The sequence below is a fragment of the Cupressus sempervirens genome, chromosome 10, assembly GCF_028749045.1.
Source record: "Cupressus sempervirens isolate cs-2001-9-10 chromosome 10, ASM2874904v1, whole genome shotgun sequence".
Taxonomy (NCBI): Eukaryota; Viridiplantae; Streptophyta; class Pinopsida; order Cupressales; family Cupressaceae; genus Cupressus; species Cupressus sempervirens.
The window spans coordinates 568,725,911-568,741,944 of NC_143127.1; positions in this window are offsets into that span (position 1 = coordinate 568,725,911).

Here is a 16,034-nt window from a genome sequence, read left to right on the forward strand (position 1 = left end):
GATTTATCATTCATTTCATCAAAATGCATTCATTAGAATTATTTACCACCAATTTCGTCAAATTTCATTACATGTCATTAGAATCATAAGATCATTTACATTCATTAAGTCATATAATCCATTCATAGTTTTGCATTAATCAAAATCTCAAAAATCAATGCATCATTATTTAGGTACTTTTTATCATTTGAGTGCATACATAAAAAATACCAAAAGAAGTATACAATCATAATGCTTGCATACATTTCATGTACATATCATTTTAAAATCATCATACAATCACATTGTTAAATTACATTCATAAAACTAGATGTAGTTTAATTTCATTCATATAAAACATCACTTATAAATATCTAATCTAAGAATCACATAAGCATATCAATAAATTAAAATGAATCATATGAGCATATATGTAAACTAAATTCATTGCAACATGCATCAAAATACAAAAGAATAAGCACATAGATAGGACACATCAATTATATAGCTGCATATCATATAATGTAAAGTCCATCATAAAATTATAAGCTAGAGAATTAATCATTTGATCAAAATAAAGTATCAATCAATTAATATGTCAAATCAGAGTACTGTTGGAAGCAATTGATTATCTATGTATTATCTTTGGTGTTACACAAAATATCATATCATTTCCAATCAGTGTATGCCAAGCTCACTCAAGCATTGAAGATAGTTTCCCATGTCTACCAAGTATTCCAAAGCTTTCCTAGTTTAGAAGATAGTGTCTACTAAGTTCACTTGAGCGACAAAGGAAATTTTGTAGAAGTTGAGTGTTAATTGAGCTCACTCAGTTAATGAAGGGAATGTTGTATGGAACTAGTGTTAATCAAGCTCACTCAGTTACTAAAGGAACTTTTTAAATATGTAGTGTTAACTGAGTTCACTAGGTTAACATAGGAAAATAGCTTTGAGCTAGTATCTACTGAGTAAGGTCGACTATCAAAGGATTTTATTGTTTTGGAATATTGAATTCATTTGATTTTTTTGTTGGTTCCAGTTGACTGAGAAGATGAATATTAATTCTAATTTTTATTCAAGTCAACTTGACAATGTGTAAGATATAAATATAATGTCAAATTGAGGATTGAAAGTGTGAAACATAATTGGAGATTTTGATGATACTTAGAGGAAGCGAATTAGAAGAATAAGTAGAATATCCTTAGTGAGTTGCAAAGATACATCTGACATAGAAGCATCAAGTATACAAGCTAGAATTGAGATCTATCATCTAAAATTTAGTTGCATCAAAAATCAAGTCATCTCATTATTACCTTCAAATTGTAGTAGTGATCTAAATCTCTTCATAGAGTTGGCTTAACAACTATTTGTAAATTCTCTAACAAGGTGGCATTTCTATTGAAGTGTCTAAAGACCTCTAACAAGGCCACTCCTAAAAGGGTGATTAAATCCTCTAATAGGGTCACACCTAATAGTGTGTTTTGTAACCTTTAATAGGGTTGGCTCCTAATAGGGCTCACTTCAAAAGAGTGAAAAATAGTAACTAGTTACAATATGTGGTTTTCCCCAAATTAAGTTTCCACATTAAATCCTAGTGTCACATGTGTTCATGCTATTTTCTTTCATGTCTATGCAACTAACTTTAAGTAAGATTAATCATAGATAATATCTTAAGTTTTATATGATAAGAATCTGCCAAGTTATTTCAGTGTTTACCGAGTTACAACATTTGTTAGTGGAAACCAAGTGCATGTGTAATTATTGAGTTACATCAGAATATAGTTTATCAATGCTTAAAATTATGAACTAACATCTAAGGGATCTGGGATTTATTTTTGTGGTAATTGATTCACCCCTCCCCTCTCAATTAATCCTCTTATATTTCCAATAATTGGTATTAGAGCATTGGTGCTTGCACAAAAAGTTTCAAGGACCTAAGCTAAAAGATCAGGATGTCTTATAGAAGAGAGATTCCCAAGTTGAAAAAGGAAAACATTGTAGCACGACATGAACTTATGAAGTTGCATCTAGCAACCATCAATGGTTTAGGTTTGAAACATTTGGACATTTCTTACAAGGCTCCAACTGGAACATTGACAATCGAGGAGATTATTGAAAAGAAGAATCATAATATAATGATGATTGATATTGCTTTTGCTCTCAACTATGCAAAATTATATGAAGTTAAAAATTGTGCTACTGTTCATGAAATGTGGGTCAAATGAAAAGATATCTATAGAGGTGATGACAATGTTAAAAGAGTCAAAGCAAAAAGTGTTAGGGGTTAGCTCAATTATATGAAGATGAGAGAGGATGAGAACATTGCAAAATATGTTGATCAAATCAAAGCAAGTGTAAGTGCAATCAAAGCATCTGGAGGAGACATTGATGATAAAATAGTTGTAAGTAAAGTACTCATAACTCTTCTTCCTATCTATTCAATTTGAGTATCTACTATTCAGGAGATGAGATGTGATCCAAACAACAAGATAAATCTAGATCCTCTAGTAGGAAGATTGATAGCTTTTGAATTGGATAACCATGATAATTATATTCCTAGTTCTAAAGGCATTGATTCTGCATTTGAAGCCAAGCTTTCACTCAAGAAAAAGGGTAAGAAATCAAAAGCTAATCAATCTAAAAGATAAGAAGATGAAGAAAGTTTAGACATTGATCTTGAAGTTGTTAAAGCCCAACTTGCAAGGAAATATTCCATAGGTAAAGGAAAGTACAAAGATAAGATTCCTCTAATCTATTTTTCTTGTGAAGAAATTGGTCACATTGCTACTAGGTGTCCAAAAAAAGAAAACAAAGAAGAAAAGAAAAATAGTAAGTTCAAAGGCAAGAAGGAATTCAAGAGTTACAAGGACTACAAAAATGAAGATAAGAAATCTTGTTTCATGGTTAAAGATTTAGATAGCAGTGATAATGATGAAATGGTCTATATAACTATAAAACATGAATCAAATGATGAGTCAAACAAAATGGTACTTATTTCTCATGTAAGTAAAAATGATACATGGATTATTGATAGTGGTTGCTCTCATCATATGAATGGTGACAAAACAAAATTTGAACATATGGAATACTATGATGATGGAAGCATTAGATTTGAAAATAATGAACCTTGTTGTATAAAAGGAAAAGGTTGTATTTTAATAACCAATGAACTCAAATCTAACAATTCCTACTGGGTAGAAGGACTAAAGAATAATCTATTGACTGTGGTACAATTGAATAACATTAGATTCAAGGTATAATTCATGAAAGAGTAGGCCAAGCTACTAGATGGAAAAGGAAATATGCTTGGGTCTAGCAAACAAATAAAAGGTAATTTATTCTATCTAGATCTTAGTGAAAGTTCATGTTTCATCGCTCAAATAGAAGAAAGATGGTTATGGCACAAACTGCTATCTCATGTGAATTTTGATAATCTAATCAAAATAAGAAAAAATAAAAAGAGAAAGAGGTATTCCTAGTTTGAGGAAACCTAATATGGGCCTATGTAAAAATTGTCAAATTGGAAAGATGGGAAAGACTAGTTTTAGAAGCAAGAACTATCACTTAGAAGAATCTTGGAGTTGGTTCATATAGACCTTTGTGGACCTATTTCAATGGAAAGATATAGTGGAAATAAATATTTCATTTTATTTTTTGATGATTATTATAGAATGATGACTATAATGTATTTAAAAGAAAAGTTTGAAGAATTTCAAAAATTTAAGTGGCATCTAGCAAAAGTAGAGAAAAAAACTAGAGAGAAGGTGAAATGTTTGAGATCAGATAGAGGTGGTGAATTCATTTCTAGTGAATTCAATAGATTCTGCACTAAAAAAGGAATCAAAAGACAAATATTAGCACCTAGTACACCTCAATAGAATAGTATAGTAGAAAGATGGAACATATCCATCATGGATTGTGTAAGAACCTTGATGATAGAAAAGAATGTTGCAGTCAAATACTAGAAAGAAGTAATCAGCATTGCAATGCATACCTTGAACAAAGTTTGGCTAAATTTGATGTCAAAGGTGATGAAGGCATATTCCTAAGATACTCTTGTAGAAGTAAAGCATACAAATGTTTGAATTTGTCTACTCATAAAATCATAGAAAGTGCACATGTGAGAATTGACGAGTTTGTAGAAAAGAGTAAGGAGGATAGCAACAAAGAACTTGAGGATTATAGATGATTTGTGTATTATGAACCTGATACATTGCCAAATCCATTTGGAGGTTAGGAAGCTTCATCTCCCAAGTCTCCAAAATCTCTAGAGATACCTAAGTTACAACTAGTGAAACCCAAGCCATAGTTTGAAGGACCCAAGTCATAGTCAGAAGCTATTGAGTCGTTGCTAGAGAAAATTGAGTCTGATGGACCCAAGTCATAAATAGTAGGACTTGAGAAAAATATGGAAGATCATGAAGAGGTCAGTGGAAAAAACTCCAAATACAAAGTACTTGTGTTAGCAAGATATGTTAGAAGGCATCATGCACTTGATCAGATCATTGGAGACAAGTCTGATGGCACAATGAAAAGAAACAAATTGAAAGGTACATGTTTACTTGCTGAATTTGAACCTAAAAATGTTAAAGATGCTTTGGATAATGAAGGTTGGATTGAAGTAATGAATGAAGAAATAAAACATATAGAAAAGAATAAGAATTAGACTTTTGTTCCAAGACCAAAAGATAAAAATGTGATTGGCACAAAGTGGGTTTTCATAAATAAGCTAAATGAAGATGGAGAAGTTTCAAAGAACAAATAAAGGTTAGTTTTCAAAGGTTACTCTCAAGAAGAAGGTATTGATTATGGTGAAACTTTTTCTCTTGTTACAAGATTGGAAGCTGTTAAAACTTTACTAGCATATGTAACATATAGAGGATTTAAAGTTTATCAAATGGATGTAAAATCTTCATTCTTAAATGAAATTCTTGATGAGGAAGTCTAGATAGAGCAACCTAAAGGTTTTATAGATCCTAGAAAAAGAGATATGATCTACAAATTACACAAAGCATTGTATGGTCTCATAAAATCTCCCAAATCTTGGTATGAAAGACTTCATAACTACTTGATAAAAATTGGTTTTCAAAGAACAAATGATAACAACAGTCTATATATCAAGGATGGACTAGACAAGAAGATTGTATTGGCAAAAAAATTTGTTCATGCCACATTGTTCACTAGAAATGATGACCTGTGCAAGGCTTTCTTAGAAGGGATGAGTAAAGAATTTGAGATGTCCATGTTTGGAGAGATAAAAGTCTTTTTTGGATTATAGATTTAGCAAAAGAAAGATGGTATCTTCATTACTCGCTCTAAATATATGAAGGATATTCTAAAGAAATTTGGAAGTTGGAATGGAGAATTCAAAGCCAATTGGAACACCTATGTCTACTAGACATAAGCTTTCCAAAGATGATAATTCAAAGGAGGTAAATTAAAACACATAAAAATCAATGATTGGTAAATTATAGTGTGATTTTCATACGAGGCCTAACATTGCTCTTGCAGTTGGTATGGTGGAAAGATTCTTAGCAAATTCCAAAGAAAATCACATGATGAAAATCAAAAGAATCATGAGATAGCTAAAAGGTACTCAAGACTATGGACTATGGTACAAAAAAGGAGGCAATCTAGATTTGAAAGCATTCATAGATGCTGATTGGGTAAGAATTATTGGTGACAGGAAAAGTACCACTGGTGGAGCATTCATTCTTGATAAAAGACTAGTGTCTTGGACAAGCAAGAAACATAATTTTACTTCTCAATCCATAGCAGAAGTAGAATATGTGGTTGTAGTAGTTGATTGTTCAAATGTTGTTTGGTTCAAACAGCTATTGGTAAGTATGAAGATAGAAATCAAGCAGGGTATAATATAGTGGCAAATTTTTGTATTTTGGTGAATTTGACATTTTTCTAGTGTTATTTTTGGCAATTTCTAAGCCCTTCAATGGTTTCCTAGTTGCCAAGCTTTGTTGGGTTTACCTAGTTGCCTAGCATTGTAATCACCAAGGAAAATGTTACGTTTGAGTTTTTCCCTGGCGGTATTCACCTTTCACACAACCGACCAAGTAATGCTTATCGTGGAATGTTTTTCGAGTTTCAAGTTTTTGTTTCATGCAGTAGGGGAGAATTTTCCATACTAGTTTCATTTTACCATGGAGGATTCAACTCATTTCACATTATGGGAAGTGGAGGAGTCAGCTTGTTTTGCCAATACACTTTTATTTTTTCGTAGAGGAGTTGGCTCATTTGGCGTGGTGAATTGGTAATTGTATTGATTTGTAATAGGTATAAATTTGAATTCACCCATGCAATGAGATAATCACTAAATACTACTAGCACTCCATCAAATTTCTAGTAGCATAGGACACATCGTGGGCATGACTCAAACTCCAGAGATAGCTTCCACAAGTGGTGGTAAATTGGTATGTGGAGTTGTGCTGTAAAATACTCTCCTTGAGCTTATCTAGTTTAATTTAATCAAAAGCTTATCTATAGTTTCCTTTCTTATCTCATTTTCATTAGAAATTTTTCAAAAAGTGGATGCAATTCTGAAAGTTGCTAGAGATGTTAATGGTTTTTAAAGCTTGCATGCATGGATATTGACCACCTTTATTTCCTTTTCCATGGAATTTCAATTCACCAACTATCAAAAATTAGATTTGAAATTTAACTTTTTTTCTTTAAGTTTCAATTCCTAGTCTAAAAGTAATAATGCTTATTCTCAGGGAGGTAAAGTTTAAATGGATTGTCAGTGGATTGAGATGTTAGGGGAGGGTGAGTTTGTAACTAATATTGCTCAGTCTCAGGGAAGTGACAAGGGTAAGACCCCCAATGACAATGAAGGGATTAATCTTACATCAAAATGCCAAAAACTTAGAGCTACTACCATAAAGGCTTTCTTTGGAATTGACAATGTTTTTGGTCCACCAACTTGTGCAAGTACAAGTGTAGAAGGAAATCACAATACCTCACCACCACTAGAAGACTAGGTTGTTATTCAATTAAATCAAAATGCATCAAATGAGGATAACAATGTTCAAACAATAGAAGATAATATTGATGTTGGTAGGAAGAAAAGAAAAAGGAATGTACAAATGGGGTGGGAGAGGGAAATGAAAAGGACTTTCCAGATTGATTGGGTAGCAAAGTACTAGTTTATTGAACCAATCACAAACAATGATGAATCACCAATAGAATGCGAGTGTGTTATTTGTAACTAGAAAACTAAAAGAGATAAGAAGTTGCAGCCAAAGTTTGACACTATAGAAAAACATATTGGGAAGGTTTATGAAAAATAAATCATAGATGGAAAGGAAGTAGCAGCAGTGAGATGGAAATCAAAGGAATAATGCCTTCATGTTAAGTATGCCATAGAATATGAAGAACATTTCAAGAAAATAGTAGTAATTGGTAGTGGTAGTAGCGGCAATCCAATCAAGGACGGGCTTCAACATGCAGCCAATGATGCAAACTTGGCAAAGACCATTCAGATGAGCATTATTTTTCATAGTCTATCTAGAGGGCATCCTATGAGAGACTTTTTAGAATATAGTAATTTATTATCTTTTTTGAGAGTTCCTCACTATCCTATGTCACATTGGTCAATATACGCTGAATGGGAAATGGCAAGCTATCTTGCTGAGGTGGAAAAGAAAAATGTGTAGGAGAGAGTAAAAGAATCCAAGTTTATTTCATTATCCTTAGATGAAGTCACTGCAGTAGATAACACTGCTTGGGTCTGTATGCATGTATATACTGTAAAAGATCATGTCCATCAAGCTAATCTACTTTGTGTTCATAAAATGAGGGCCATTTCAACTACATAAAATTTATATTTAGAAGTTAAGAAAGCTTTGAATGAAATTGCTGGTATGGATGACTTCACAATTGCAAATAAGTTAGTATGTATCAGAGCTGATGGAGCTACAGTAATGCAAGGGAAAAGGACTAGTCTTTGTGCAAGATTACAAACTAGTATTGCACTTTACAGGCTTGGCATACACTACATGGCCCACCAAATGAATTTAGTATATAAGATTATAAGTACTTTTCCTATAGTGTCAAAAGTTGAAGATCTAATCCGTGAGCTCCACTCATACTTTTGTAGAAGTCCTAAATGCTTTGCAAAATTTAAGATTTTTTTGAGGGAGTAACAGTAGGAAATAAGATTCTCAAGGATGTTGAGACCAAATGGATATCTTTGCATGGACCAACATAATGAGTTCTAGCAGAATATCAATCCTTGATTGGAGTTCTATATGAGCAGTGCCTTACAATGGACAAAGCTCCTAATTTGTTAAATAAGTTAAGTGATATAGAGAACCTATTAAATTTAGCCAGTCTTCTCCCCATGCTGGATTTAATGAACAAACTTGTTAAGAAAGCCCAAGACAGAACTATGTATATTCATGAGTATTCTAATTTACATAAAATGACATTCATGGCTCTAGATTCTTTGTATTCAGATCTCTTAAGTCATAGCCCAATTTTTTCAAGGTGGAAGATAATTACAAATTTGAATCATGTTGAGAATTTTTTATGATTTAATGGAAAAAATGAGCTATGTGTGTAGATGAAAGGATTTGAAATACCAATATTGCACCAATCTAAAACAACCAAGAGAGGTAGAGTACTACTAGTTAGAAAGGATGATTTTGACAAGATTGTTAAATCTGTTAGTGAAAATGTGAAGTTTATTTTCTACCAAATTTCAAGTGAGATTCATGAAAGATTCCCTTGAGAAGAAATTATTGAAGCCATGAGTTGTGTGTTTCCTCAATTTTGGAAACACTTCGGACATAATCCAATTGATGCAAAGTTGTTTCATAGTAAACTTAACAAATTGGTAACATAGTTTTCAAAGCATATAGATTGCAATGGACAACTAATATAAGGAATCTTAGATTCAAATAATCTTTAAAAAAAATGTAAACTTTTTGCATTGTGTATGAAATAGTAGATGGAAAACTTTGTGAATCCATTTGATCCTAGTGCAATAACAAGGCTCTAGAAAAGGATAAGTCAGAGTGAAGTATTACATACTTCAATATTAGAATAATTCAAACTTGCTAATTTATGTCAAACAATGATATTAGGGTTGGTGGAAGATGAGAGAGTTTTCAGTGCAATGGGGTTTTTGAAATCAAATGTTAGAAACAAACTAGACAAAAATTTGGAAACTTGTTTGAGGTTGTTTGTAACTCAATACAATGTTAGAGATTTTCCTTATGATAGGTCATTGGCCATTTGGAATTCCACATGTGAAAGATGAGGCCTTTGCAACACTTTAAAAGATGGTGGTTCTACTTCTATTGCTGACTCCAACATAAATGATGAATTTAGGTCTCAAAGTCAGAATGAAGATGAAGATTTTACGAATTTTGAATACCTGATTCAGAATGAAGAGAAACCTAGTAGTACTAGTCAGTTTTAGGATCTGGAGTCCATATGGGATATACAAGCATCACATTTGAGGCTGAGTCAATGAAGTGAATCATGATTTAGCAATGTAGCATTCAGTTCTAAGGAATTTATAGATATACTCTACTTCAGTTCTTCCATATTTAGTGACAATCATATTGCAATTACAATTTACAAAAATTGAGACTCAATTATTGAGTTCAAGATTTTTGTTACTCTATTGGTGACATAATGTTATTTTTGTACCTTTCTCTTTATTTGAGTTCAAGATTTTTGTTGGTTGTTACTCTATTCATATTGTTGACACAATGTTATTTTTGTATCTTTCTCTTGATTTAGTTGTTTGACAATACAAAAAGAGATAATAGAGACATGTGCAAAGGCCATAATATCAACACAGAATATGAAACTTTTCATTAACATTAACATCACAGAGAACTATTGACTATAAAACATAATGGAAATACAAAGAGTTGGAACAATATCTGCTCTTAAAGAAAATTATACTTAATCTGAAAAATAACAACAAATCAGACCATTTCTAAGCCTTGGAAACTCATATTTACATCACTTGAGTTGCAACAAGCTTCAGGCTTAGAAAGGTCACATCATGATTCATTACAAATGAAAAAAGATAACAACAATTGAGATAATCATTACAATTTGTTGAAACCTTTTGTAAAATCTTTTAATAGAAAAAGGGGAAACAATTACAAAATGTGACAAGTGGCAAGTGATCATTAAGCCTATCTTCTAGTTCTAACTACAACATTACCCACAGTGAATGTAACACAAAGTTAAGGTAATCTATTATGATGAACAACTTCTCTTTGATATTCTTCTGCAACACTTGTCCTCCAATTGATTCCCTGGGGCCACCATCTTTTTTGCTAATCATCTTGTATTAAAGGGATTGCTTTGATATCTTCTATAACCTCTCAGATGGCAATATCTATATCCACAACAAGCCACACTATATTTCTAACCACCTCTAATTACTTAATTTTTTTAGTCCATTTTGCATCTGTGATGGCTTTACCCTCTCTAGTAATTTTTTCCATATCTGCTTCAATTTTGTATGTCATATCAATCTTCATATACAACTTGAGAACTTGATTCACCTCTTGAAAATGCTATAATTTTTGGATGGTCTAATATTAAATCAAAAGATTTAGACCACTCTTGCCAATATTTGACATACCCTTCATTGTTCAAAATTTTTGGAATGAAATCTGGGGTACCCAATGCTATGCTTTTTAATTTTCCCCTTATTGCTTCAATCTTACCATTGAAGAATGAATTCAATTCTTTAACTTGATGTATCATTTTCCTTATAGGAACAATGATCTCCTTAGGTAGTTCCTTTTTATGTGTGAGTAAAGGAACTAACCTATTAAAGAATTGAATGTATGGCCCCCACTGGGCAAATAATGGAGATAATAGTGATAAAGCCTCAGAGCATTGGTATTCATTACTCTACAAAGTATTGTACATACTATTTACATTTATAGAGGCTCTCTTTAAAGTAGTGATTCTATGAATCAAAAATTATTTCATTGTATTGATCTCTACATCCTTGCAAATCTCATACTCATCCATATCCATTTGTGTTACTAGATGTGGTTCTTCTACTATCTGGTCAGTTTGAATATTCTAGTCTTCTACCTCCCTTACTCTTAGTGACTTTTCTTGTCTTTTCAAATCTTCATTCTCCTTTTTTGATTCCTCCAAAGCATGCTACAGAACATATGTTCTTCTCATTTCCTCTTCATACTTCTTCTTGGCTTCAAGCTACTTTTCATATGTCTGCACTAGTTATTTTTGAAGAATATCAATCTTGCTCTTACCTAGCATAGCATTAGTGTTTTGGAGGTTGTAAATTTGATTTGAAGAAGTTGAATGTGCATTCTAGAAAATTGCATTACTTGCTAGTGTCTCTTTAATTTCCATTAGGGTAGGCTTCTCTGATTTTGGAGCTATACTCCAAATAGCCATTGTCTTAGTATCTATATTAAATCCTGCCCCTTGCAGCTCACCAAATGGATTAATCTCCTCATAAGAGATTGATTTTTCTTGTCTCCTCATTTGATCAAGTAGGAATGATGAACATATATCCCATCCTAGTAAAACTATCATACCACTCCTTTGTACCAATTCCCTAGCCTTCTCTAGTGAGGCTTTCACTGTTAGGATCATAGGCTTGGAGCTTCTGCACCATTTTAGTCACTTTCTCATCTGTGTCTCTAGGTTTTACATGCAAAGAAAGTTCATTCTATTTGAGTTTATACAGAAAACTTTTGAATTCTTCACTCTTGATAAAATCATCATCCTTCATGAATTCTTGAGCCTGTATAATTCTGTCATCCAGCATCATGGAATGCAGTTCTAAACTATTGGGTCTCCTCTCCTCTTGAGTAGCTTGATCAATTAAGAAATTTTGTTTGGCATCATCAAAATACCTAGTTCCTTTTGGAAGCACTTGTAAGGCTTTCTCTCTAGCCTTTTTTGGAACCTCAATCAATTTTTGTTTCTTCTTACCCCTTTTATCCCAGTCTAAAGGGCCAGGTTGATCTTCTTTGTCATTGATTTCCAATACAACATCTACCTCTCGAGAAGAAGGGTTTACCCTATCTCTAGCATTTTGAGGAACTTGAGCCATAATGTTGTCAAACTCCTCAATACACTTATCAATTTGTTTAAAATAGGGTAAATCAAAATAGAAGCCCTAGAAATTAGGATCTACTTTCTTCATTTCTTCCTCTACTGAGAGGATTTTTCTCCACTTCTGCATCCTATTAGCACAGACATCTTCATCTAGTTGATCCCTAATGATATCCTCTTTCCAAATTTTCCTTCCAATGATGGCATTATAACCCCTCATTTGTTTAAGAGCACTTCTAATAATGTTATATGGGTTATAAACCCTAGTGGGGGTAGTGGGGAAATTTAACTCTCTTAGGAAGGCATCAACTTCCTCAATGGCATCTTTACCATTTTCAAAATCCCCTACTTTGAAATTTCTACATAGAAAAGGCCCCTTTCTAATGGTTGGACCTAGATATTCTCTATTCATGGATAACAACTGCCAAAAAATTTCCACTACACCCACCCTCTTTGATACATATCTTGGCAAGAAATGAGGGGGTTGGGAACAACCAAAAATTCTAATTGCTGTATAGTTTTCTAAAAAAAGGCACTACTCCAATCAGGATCAATTGGTCCCTCATCATCAAAAAACATAGTTGGTCTAACAATCTTCCTAATTAACCTAGGTAATCTTTCCAATTTTGAACCTAACATTCTATGAATAGTTGCAACAAAATCATTATAAAAAGAGAGGGAATTAGAAAAAGATTAGAACCTCTACCATAATCTTGTCCATCTTTGAATAGGCAATGCCTCTCCAAAATTTTCCAAAGCTCCAATGAAATAGGGCCCACATTGTAGAAGAGGATGAGATGCATAGGCAATGAGTAATGTAGAAATTTGAAATTGTCAAGATCACCTTGTTGAGCTGTCACCATTTGCTGATGAATACTATCAACAATAAATGTTCCAAAATGATACCCCACATTAGTATGTGGGTCTTGAATGTCTAGAGCTATCACATACAATGCTGGGGAGGCATCCATGGATCCATCTACTCCAAATAGTTTGTTCAATCTAAAAACTATTTTATGAAAGTATGCACAGAAATATAACAAGGGTATAAAATTAGTAACCTTTTTTGGGAATTCTCCTTTCATCTTGTTTTCCCTCGAGATATGTCGCAACATTGCATGTTTTGTATAGAAACCTCTCTATTTCTAAAATGCTACTTCCAATTTTTCCAGGTTAATAGGAATTGACATGCGACCCTGCAAATAAAATGCTTCAGCAAAAGCATCCTTACTTAATGTATAGAGAATGCTCATATTCTTTCTATGAAAAGACCGAGTAGTTGGATTATATGCATTTACTAGTGCCTTGATAAGTCCAACATCCACATATATCTCTAGCATTATCAAATTCCCTAGGTTCTTCATCCATGGATTTGAGATGGGAACCTTTTGCACCCTATTCTTGTAAAAGTACTAGAACAATTTAGTTCCATTGGTGTCCGGTACTTGAGCATCTCTACAAAAGTTGTAAGGATCTCTAAACATGTGGACATTAGCACTTTGAGCATTGGAAGATTTAGGGAGAATCTTTAACCATTCTTCTACAAATGTGTCAAACAATGAAACCTTGCTACCCTCTCTAGTGCCCTTCTTTACTAATGATTCTGCTTCTACCATTCTAATCTCACTGCAAATTCTTTTTTCTCTGTTAGTTCTAGATATATGAGAATTCTAGTTTTCTTCAACTTGATGATGGGCCATGATGTTAAATTGTTAAATTTTAATGGCTTTAAAAGTTTGCATGTGCATGGATATCTATTATCGACCACTACCAATAGTAAGTACTACCTTTATTTCATTTGCCTTAGAATGTCAACTCATCAACTGTCGAGAATCAGATAATAGATTTGAAAACTTGTTCTTTTGTACTTTCAAAGTTTCAAGCTTTAAAAATACATTGTACAATCTTATGAGTTGCTAAACCCTTCTTTCTATGCTCCATCACAATCAGTTTAATTTAACCTTGAAATCTTTTCGCAAAATTGTGAGACCCTTCTTTTTCTTTTCTTGGACTACCGCAACTATTAAATCAAATATTCACTTTACCCTTGTGACCTTGTGATAAGCCTTATATCTTCTTCCAATGAGATTTCCCTTCTATCATAGCTTTAGAACTTAAATGTTTTACATCGTGTTGTCATAGTTATCAAAACCCATTTCCTTCTAACTGGTGCGAAGTGGCGAAGATGGCTTCATCTTAACTTTTTACAACTTTGCAAGATGACATATCTTTTCCCTTTAATTGCTGTGAACATGTGAAAATTGCTTGACTTAACATTTCACAGTCTCACAACCAATAGACTAACTTCCTAGAAAAAATCTTCGATGATGCAATCTCCCTTTTTGTGACTGTCGAAAGTCTTTTCCCTTTAACCACTATGAACATGCAAAAAATGCCTGACTTAACATTTCATGATCTTGCAACCAACAAAATAACTACTTGGAAAAAATCTCCAATGATGCGATCTCCCTTTTCATGAATACCAAAAGTCTTTTCCTGTTAATCGCTACAAACATGCAAAAATTGCTTGACTTAACATTTCATAGTTTCACAACCAATTGACTAACTACCTGCATAAAACCTCCAGTGATGCAATCTACCTTTTTGTGACTACTTGAAGTCTTTTCCCTTTAACCACTATGAACATGTGAAAACTACCTGAATTAACATTTTGTGGTTTCGCAACCAATAAACTAATTTCTTGGATAAAACCTCTGATGATTTGATTTCCCTTTTCACGACTTTGTAACATAAAAGTTCATTGAATCACCATCATTTAACTGCTACTGCCGATGTCATGAAATCTTCTTTTCACAAAGTCACAAAGTTAACTCCTCATTTATCTTTTCAACTGATGATGATGTGATCTCTACCCTCCTCACAGTTTCACAATAGATAAACAATTAATTTTCACTTTGACAGTGACATTGCAATAGACCTGTTAAAGTCTTTCTTGCAGTTTCGCAACTATGAACTTCAAGTTGATGAAACCCTTTGCGAACCTTCAATGTTTTTTTTAATTTTAAAATAACACAATTCACCCAGATTTTACACATTGTTTGAGAGACTATGAATGTTTCACCAATGGAGATTATTATTTTTTCTTTGTAAACTTTTTTTTTTTGCCACAAAAAATAATTTTTTTGGTAGGTGTTTTACACCTTTCACCAAGTTTTTACATCTTTTCTAAAGGAGGGGTTTCTTAAAGTATACTCTATGAGGGATTTAATCAAGGATCTAGTGGTTATCTTTTGTGATAACAATAGTGCAATTAATATATCAAGTAATCCTATGGTGCATACCAAAAAAAAACACATTGCTATAAAATATCATTTCCTAAGCGAGTTGGTGCAAGACAGAGAAGTAAGGTTAGAATATGTAAATACCAAAGAATAGATGGCAAACATATTCACCAAGCCTTTACTTAAGGATACATTTTTGTATCTAAGAGGTAAGCTAGGGGTCATTCCCCTATCTAAAATACACTAAATAAAGTTTAGTGATGCATCGACTAGAGCATGTTGACAATTAGTAAGTTGATGCAGTAATGACAAGGGCACATTGAAAATGAATTAGTACATAAGGTATGCTGATATTCACTGCATATTGTCTTTGGCATGAGATGTCAAAGAGGGTGAAGTTTACTATCATACTCATAGAAATTTTATTAAGATAAAAAGTAAGAGATGTCAAAGAGAGATGTAAAAGAGGGAGAGTGAACTTGGTTTTTTATCAAAGACACATTTTTATATCAAAAGAAGATGTTGAAGACAATTTTTTTCTAATAGAGGGAGAAACTAAAGGTAGAGGGAGTTCACACTAATAGAGAGAGTTCTCATGGATAAGAATCAAAATGAAACTAAAGATATGTTCCTTCTCTTATTCTTGCTCTAAAAATTTCATTGCATTATGACATGTTGTGTTACCATCAATGCCAAAGAGGGAGATTTTTGTAAGCAATTAATTAA